This window comes from Botryllus schlosseri, chromosome 6 (assembly GCF_051294905.1).
Source record: "Botryllus schlosseri isolate E-star chromosome 6, Bs_hap1, whole genome shotgun sequence".
Taxonomy (NCBI): domain Eukaryota; kingdom Metazoa; phylum Chordata; class Ascidiacea; order Stolidobranchia; family Styelidae; genus Botryllus; species Botryllus schlosseri.
Genome location: NC_137241.1, coordinates 6,172,667 through 6,180,498, shown reverse-complemented (window position 1 = coordinate 6,180,498; position 7,832 = coordinate 6,172,667). Strand labels below are relative to the sequence as shown.

Below are 7,832 nucleotides of genomic sequence, written 5' to 3'. Positions count from 1 at the left end.
AGAATAGCTCCGCACTTTGCCCAGGTCTGATCTATTCCAAAGTTATATTCTGAATTGCAATCTCCGTATTTACTGACGGCCGCTCCCGATGAGTGTCAGTTGAAAAGCTTGCATTTAATTTTCTCTCGTCTCTTGTTATGACTACCGATACAGCTGACTTTGCCTAGCGTTTGTTTCTTATTGTATTATTACGTCATACCTTGTTAAATTGGTTTTCGATTGAATATCTTTCTGTATGCTTGTTATTGTGCTGTTAACTCTTGATAAGGGGCACACAAAAAGTCTTCGAGTTAATAAATTCTATACTGCAATGAATGTAGTAGTAGAAGCTTAGAGTGAATAAATTGCGAATATGAATGTGTTGTTCGTTACAATGTTTCTAATACAATAAACTATACTGTCGTCAAGGAATGTGGTAATGTTATATATACCCTGCCTGTTACTCATTTATGGAGCTGGATTTAAAGCAAATATGAATTTAAAACAAATATCGTTACATCGTAATGCAATATTTTACGGTCGGTGGTGATCATCATCAGAACACCAATTCTGTACCAATAATATATATCTACAATCTACATACTGTAACTGTTGAGCCGACGACGATGTCGAGGGTTCAAGCCAATCAACATCGTATACGCGCACGTCGATAATATTGGGTGCAGAGCGCTCGTAGCCTAATACTACGTGTTTATTTTTCGAAAGTATTTGCATAATTGTGGCATAATTACACAACATTTGCTTTAAATGCAACCCTAACTCTATACATACTACTTACAGCAGTGGTTCGCAACCTTTTCTTAGTCAAGCCCTCCACCCCCCTCCACCCCCCCACCCCATCACTGGCTGAATAATAAAAATATTATTAAGAAGCGACCGCGTTCCATACGATATATGCAACAAGGTCAGATAGTGCTATCGTTTTTCAATGACTTTGCACCCTCATTACCAATAATATGATCACTGCGACCTGGCCATGTAGTAACAGATTTGGCGCCTTAATCCACATTTTATATATTGCAGATATTTATTTGTGATGCTTTGGTGTAGGCCTATATACTTTCACTAAATTATTCTGGGGTCGGCGTGAGGCCAATATAGCATACCGCGTATTCATTCCCCGTTGCCATGCCAGTCCTGCAATCACACTTGCGCCTTATTTCTGACTTAGCTAGGCTAAAGTGTTAACTTACTCATTTATAGAAGTCACAAAATTCGTTGCAATAGTAGTGTATAATTATTGTGATAAATTCAAAAAAGGCACGAACGGCAAATTTATTATTAGATTTCATAATCGACATCATTGGTTTCTCAAGATCTGAATGTAGCAACTTCGAACGGTACCTTCCACAAATCTCTATAATCATCGTATCCTGAAGATCGAAATACATTCAGCATTAATGTCACATGCAGTAAAAAACAATAACGTCACTTACCGCGCATCCTAGCAGCGAATCACACCAAGGTTGATACGCGTCACGCGACGACGACGACGAGGTCTACGTGCTGGTCTCACGCATCCTTAAGGAACACAAAAATCCGCAATTTATCATCAACCGATTCTATTCATACCTGGTTTCAAACCAAATAACTAATAAATTCTATACTTTTATAGTTTTGACTCGAGTCAAATCGAGTCATTTTCACTTCACCGAGTGAAGTCCGAGTCCAAGTCTTAGAGTTCACTGGTCACCGGTGACAAGATCATGACCGGCTCTGTGCAACTATCGTGTGAGATCACTGGCCTCGCATGAATAATAAACTTATTTTTCCCACTCTCAACATGTCTATACAAACAGATATATCAGGGATTATGCGCCTATTCTACTGGAATCGGCCCTTATACACGAGAATTGAATGAATTAAAGTGGCACTGCACTCTAAAAAGGATGTGGTCTCAAATTAAAGAGCAAAACGAAAAAACAATTTTGGCCTCAGCCGTTTTCTTCAGAACGCCACCGTAATGGAGCTGCGGTTTATTGATATTTCAATAGCAACTTCACGCTCTAGCAGTCACGCAGATATCGAACTTTATATAGTAGTCAGCCGATGTTATGAAGAAAATATACGTCGTACGCGCCAAGGTTGTTTAGATACCGCGCTCAACGGAAGATGCTCAGATTTATGTCAAAGTCGGGCCTAGTGTATTATATTTCTTTAGGACATAGGGCATGTATGAGATATTTGCTTCATAACATCGGTTGAAAACTATATAAAGTTCGATCTATGTGTGACTGCTTGAGCGTTAAGTTGCTATTGAAATTTCAATAAATTGCAGCTCCATTACGGTGGCGTTCTGAAGAAAACGGCTGAGGCCAAAATTGTTTTTCCGTTCTCCCTCTCAATATCAATTATGAAATCGCGGTAATGTTTCTTGCGTGTGCGCGTTATCATCAAATTACTACGACCGCATTTTACCGATGGATTAAAACCGAGCTTGATAAATATAGTTTGCAGTTGTAATCATTGTGTATATTAGCGAAATCGTGTCTATACTTTTCTTTGAGTAAGTCGGATAAGTTAGTAAATCAATGTGGTAATAACTACGACCGTGAAGAGTTTCTCACATCTCGATGTCTCATATTTTAACATGCGGATTCACTGGCGGGAATTGCTATCATTTACTGAGTATTCAAATCTCGTCGTATGCACCGAGTAGTATATTTACTTTGTGTTGTAGAATAGTAACGACTTTCACAGTTGAATGAAAATTATCGGTCATATGAATACAACCAGAGTGAATTAATTCACGTTTGCAAGTTGTAGTGATATAATCAAGCAAGTGAAAAGTGGATTCCACATTTGAAAATGTTGTTGTGCATAATTCTTCTGAGCATGGTAAGATGTACTAACGATTGCATCTCCAGCCACAAAAAAAAATAAATACCTGGATTGTCAATAAAGTTGTAGGAATTCATGAGTCTGTGTGTTTCAAATCAATATGTAAATAATCAAACAGACAAGTAACTCTATTTGGTCGATCCGAAATAATATTATCTTGATGTCAAGGAGGTAATTAACATATTCGGATATCAAGTTGGTGAATTAGCACATTGATTGACTATTCTCGTGATTCTTACCACACAACTAAAGTCAACCTCTATTCCAGAGGTCTGAAACATATAGCAGTCGCGCAAATATTCCGAAACGGAGCTGAAAGTTGGTCAAGTCAAAGTAATATTCAGGTTGAAATATTATAGACTCAAGACAAAAAATGTGTGATTTGTTTCAAGTCTTACGATTAGATGTTATCTTTCGGGGTTGGAATAAAACGAAAGTTCGTTGAAATAAAATACTTACGAGTTCAATAATATTCTCTGTCGATGAAAGGAAATAATCCGACAGCTACAACCAGAATTAAAAAAATTGATGTTGTTTTGTGGTTAACAAAAGTCAGTGACCATGTTTGCGTTGATTTCAAGAATGATCATGACGAGTTAACCGAATAAATTAGTGAATGTGATAATAACTACATCCGTAAGAGTTGCTGGCATTCTGATATCTTTTACACTGAAATATACAGATTAAGTTGCAATAAATTAATTCTCTTCTGGGATTGACCGGGTAATCAAATCTTGTATACTCGAAACATGATATGTTATTATGTCAAAACGTATATGTACCGATCTTTCAGAATACAAACTCATTTTAAAGTTGAATAAAAAAATTCTGATCGAGTTGCTGAACGACATAGACAACAACGAATCTATTTCTACAATCAATTTCTTCTGAATGAGGACTAGTCATTCCTCAACATTTACCGGACCACGGCCTGACATATCGCTGCAAATATATTTACATATACCAAACCGAATTTACATATCAACAACACAATAATAATGACCAAGTTGACGGCATATCTTGTTCAAACATCATCACACAGTCGCGAGAATCCCTGGAGTAATTTTCCCATCGTTTCATCATTTTCACCTGTAATTTCTTCGCCTCACAGCAGTCATATTGCGTTCATTCGTCATTTCTCTCTGTGTTAAAATGATCAGCTATTATATTTTATGTCCCTATACTTCCAATTTTGTTACGTATTCAAGACAGTCCGGGTGATGGAATCGCCAGAAAAAAAACGTACTTGTGTAATAATATCTACTTTGGCGTTCACAACCCAAAGATTAATTATATCACAGAACACCTTTAATCATATTGTAATTGCTTATATTAGTAAGCGCTAGATTTACTGAGACCAGAAGTCGCACACGCATCTGGAATTGTGTGGGGTTGATGCCAAGTACGCATCCATGTCACACTGGCATGTTATATTTGCTCTGGTTGGGTTGTAGAGAGGAAGTAAGAACCGGTGTGTTATGATCTGTATTTGGCCAAATTTGTAAATGCACGACGTAATTACAGAGACAGTTATCATTTGTATTTGGCCAAATTTGTGAATGCGCGACGTAATTACAGAGCCGCATTAGTTTACTGCAGACCTGGGCAAGTGCGGCCCGCGGAGCAATTCTGAACGACCCGCAAAAATCTGCTTGGAATCCCAAACATGAAACCGTTATAGCGATTGATACGACGTTGAATACTCCAAGAATGACGGGGATCACGATTCGACTTCGCCGAGACGCTCAATGGCGTCACAATGAGTACGAGGTGTTAATCGACCATTCAGCTCAGAACAATGGAAATTTCGAACTTCAAGGTCGATTTTGGGGGGTTCCAGTGCCCTGACCAGATTTCAATTTATATTTTCGGAATCAGTATGAAAATATCTTTCGATTGAGACCTGTTTAAATAAATTTTGCGCTCTGGTCGCCAGCTATAAGATTACCCTTATCAAGTGCTCTGAACGCAATGCGCAGTGTTGGGATCAAGTCGCTACCTTCGAGTCACGAGTCATTTCGAGTCATTGCACATTTTGACTCGAGTCAAGACAAGGCAATTGATTTTCGAAGGTGACTGGAGTCAAGTCAAGTCAGTCGATTTTTGGAGGTGACTCGAGTCAAGTCACAATTCAAGTCAAGTTGCCTTATCGGAGTATGAGGCAAGATTACGTCATTGCAATTTGCTAGCTGTCTGAAATATAGATCGAGGGGACATTGATTTTGTACCGATGAACTAATACAGAGTTGAATATACACCCGAATAGGCGCTATGTCGCTCACATATAGCTAGAACCGTTCAAATACGTAAGTAATTGCATAATCTCAGTTCATAGTTACCAGCCAAAATAGAGAATAAAGAAATGAATTCATGAGATGCAATACATATCCCATTTACATATTGATATGATAAAATGGTTGAAGACTAGGGCTGGGCACAATGATTCGAGTACTCAGGTAAATGATAGTTTTCCAAACGAAAAGGGATTGTTACCCAGGAGAAAATATATTTCCAAAAGAAAATGATTAGTTACTCTAGGTAAAAGTATTTTTCCAAGTGAAAATGGTTTGTTACACTGAGTAAACGCCGGATCTCCGAAGGAAAATTATATTTTTACTCAGGTAAACGACGACCCACCAAGTGAAAATGGTTTGTTGCTCAGGAAAAATATATATTTCCAAGTGAAAAAGGTTTGTTACCCAGAGAAAAAATATATTTCCAAGTGAAAAAGGTTTGTTGTTCAGGGAAAAAATATATTTCCAAGTGAAAAAGGTTTGTTACCCGGTGAAAAAATATATTTCCAAGTGAAAAGGTTTGTTACTCTAGGAAACGATAGATCCTCAAGTGAAAATGTATTGCTACTCTGAGTAAACGATAAATCTCCAAAGGACAATGGTATTTTTTACTCTGGTAACGCCTGACCTCCAGGTGAAAATGGTAATTTTACTTGGTTAGGTATCGTATGTTTAGTGTTGTTGGTATTGTTAAACGTAGCTGTCGAGTTGTACAATATACTTGTCGTGAGTATGCAATTACGAAGGGGGAGAATGAAATTGTTATTATGGGGGAGAATGAAATTGTTATTATGAGTGCCAGAAGGTTGTTGTATGTAGATTTGACAGTAACCCTATCATTCGTATATGACAAACACAATCATGACCGTGAATACATTAACTAACTTGTTCGGTCCCGATCCATGCGACAGACTTCTATCTCCTTACATTCAGTCGTGTCGTGTCCATTTCAATACGGGCCCCACATGTATGACATGCACACACTAACGCTGTAAACAGAAGTCGATTTTTTTGAATAATAAAAATATTTCTTGACTACATCGGAATGTCTATGTTGTAGAGAGTAAATACTTTTATGGAGTTGAGTGTTTAATGAAAGCGATTGGTTACAAGTATGTGTTGGGGAAAGAAAATTTATTTTTCTGTATGTGACAGTTTGTGACGAAATGAAAATAGATTGATGGTTTTAATTGAATTGTGACTGTGTTGTTGTAATGTACGTTTCAACAGGTGGACTTGACACTGAACAACAATTCGACTCACAAAAAATGTTTGTTGTATGATTTGTCACTGGTGCGCAAAGGGTTAGGAATATTTTTGTATGATAATATCTTCTAGCTGTTTTGTTGTGAGAGCAATCATGTGATGACTCAGCACTTTTCGTTAGCAAAGTAGTTTGATTTATGTGAAAGATGTAAGGACCGTGACTAGAAAACATATGTACTTTGTTGTTGGAGTACTGCTATGGCGTTGACATAACCCTCTGGAAGTGAGTATGCTTTTCTTTCACGAAAGTTTACGTGGCTCCGTTGTAATAAATTTGTGTTAACTAAGCTCGGATGGATACCGCAATTGTGCTGGACTTACACATGGTGTTCGCATACTGTACACATACAAACTTTTGTGTAAACAACTCTGATGTTTCTGTTCGTACTAGTTCTGTGTTGAACTATTTGATTATTAAGATACATGAACACCCATTCAGACAATAAAGTTCTTGTGATATCGAAACAGTTTGAAAGCGTCACCAATCATTGCGTTTGTTCGTAGCATGAGCGAATATTTTCATGTGTCATGAATATCTTTCGTATAAACTTAGTATGAAATGAGATGTGTGGAACAATAATTAGTGTCGTACAAAGTGTTGTGTTTGATTGCGTACTTTTTTATCATTGTCTGTTGTTGAAAGATGGGTGAGTTTACATTTAAATATAGTAAGCGGAACAACTCATGTAATAAATTTTACTCGTTTGAAAATCGACTCGCGTGAAAAAACCGATTAACAGTATCAATGTGAGTAGTATGTTATTTTTCGCGATATGCAACCAATCTTCTAAGCATAACTTGTCGAAATTTATCGTGTCATAGTCGGCTGTTACGAATTCGAAACAAATGTACTTCGATTATCACGACAATGGGAATTGAGATCAACGCAGTATTTCGGAAGTGAATGTGTATCGTTTGGTATGTTCAGCAATCACTAAATGACAAAAATATCAAACTGTGCATACAACTCGGTTAGGTAAACGATACAGTTACAAGTCAGATGCGATCTCGATTTACAGAAGACAGCTTGATGATGTAAAGCTCAACCACTCCAGTGTGTTTATTGCAAAGTATTTTACACAAAATATTGAAACGAAGGCCCACCACTTGGTTTCATTACCGGGTGAGGGAAAATTGTTTTCTGTTGGTCAGGTATGATTTGAATTTAGAAAAACGATCTACGCCGCTTAAGCGACGCTGTTTCATATCCAATGAGTGAGTGAAATTTCTTAGGGGTTTGATTTAGCTAGTTAATTACCGGTGATTCAATCACATACAAGTATATCGTTTTTTTAGTGATTGAGTATTGTGACGACATTTACTTTGACGAATGACAATGGGAAATTTTCCAATTTCTTTGGTCGTGAGCGTTCCACAAATATTTCCGGCATACATTTAACAAGCAACCTACAATATTCTTTTGTTATGGTA

General features: G+C 37.3%; 1 long non-coding RNA gene across 1 annotated transcript; it reads right to left on the bottom strand.

The window, feature by feature from the left end:
* Positions 1 to 1,214: 1,214 nt before the first annotated feature.
* Positions 1,215 to 2,054, bottom strand: LOC145440271 (uncharacterized). Its single transcript, XR_013915498.1, has 2 exons — positions 1,437 to 2,054; positions 1,215 to 1,373 (listed from the first exon to the last, which is right to left on the bottom strand). It is a non-coding gene; the product is annotated as an uncharacterized LOC145440271 (long non-coding RNA).
* Positions 2,055 to 7,832: the final 5,778 nt, after the last annotated feature.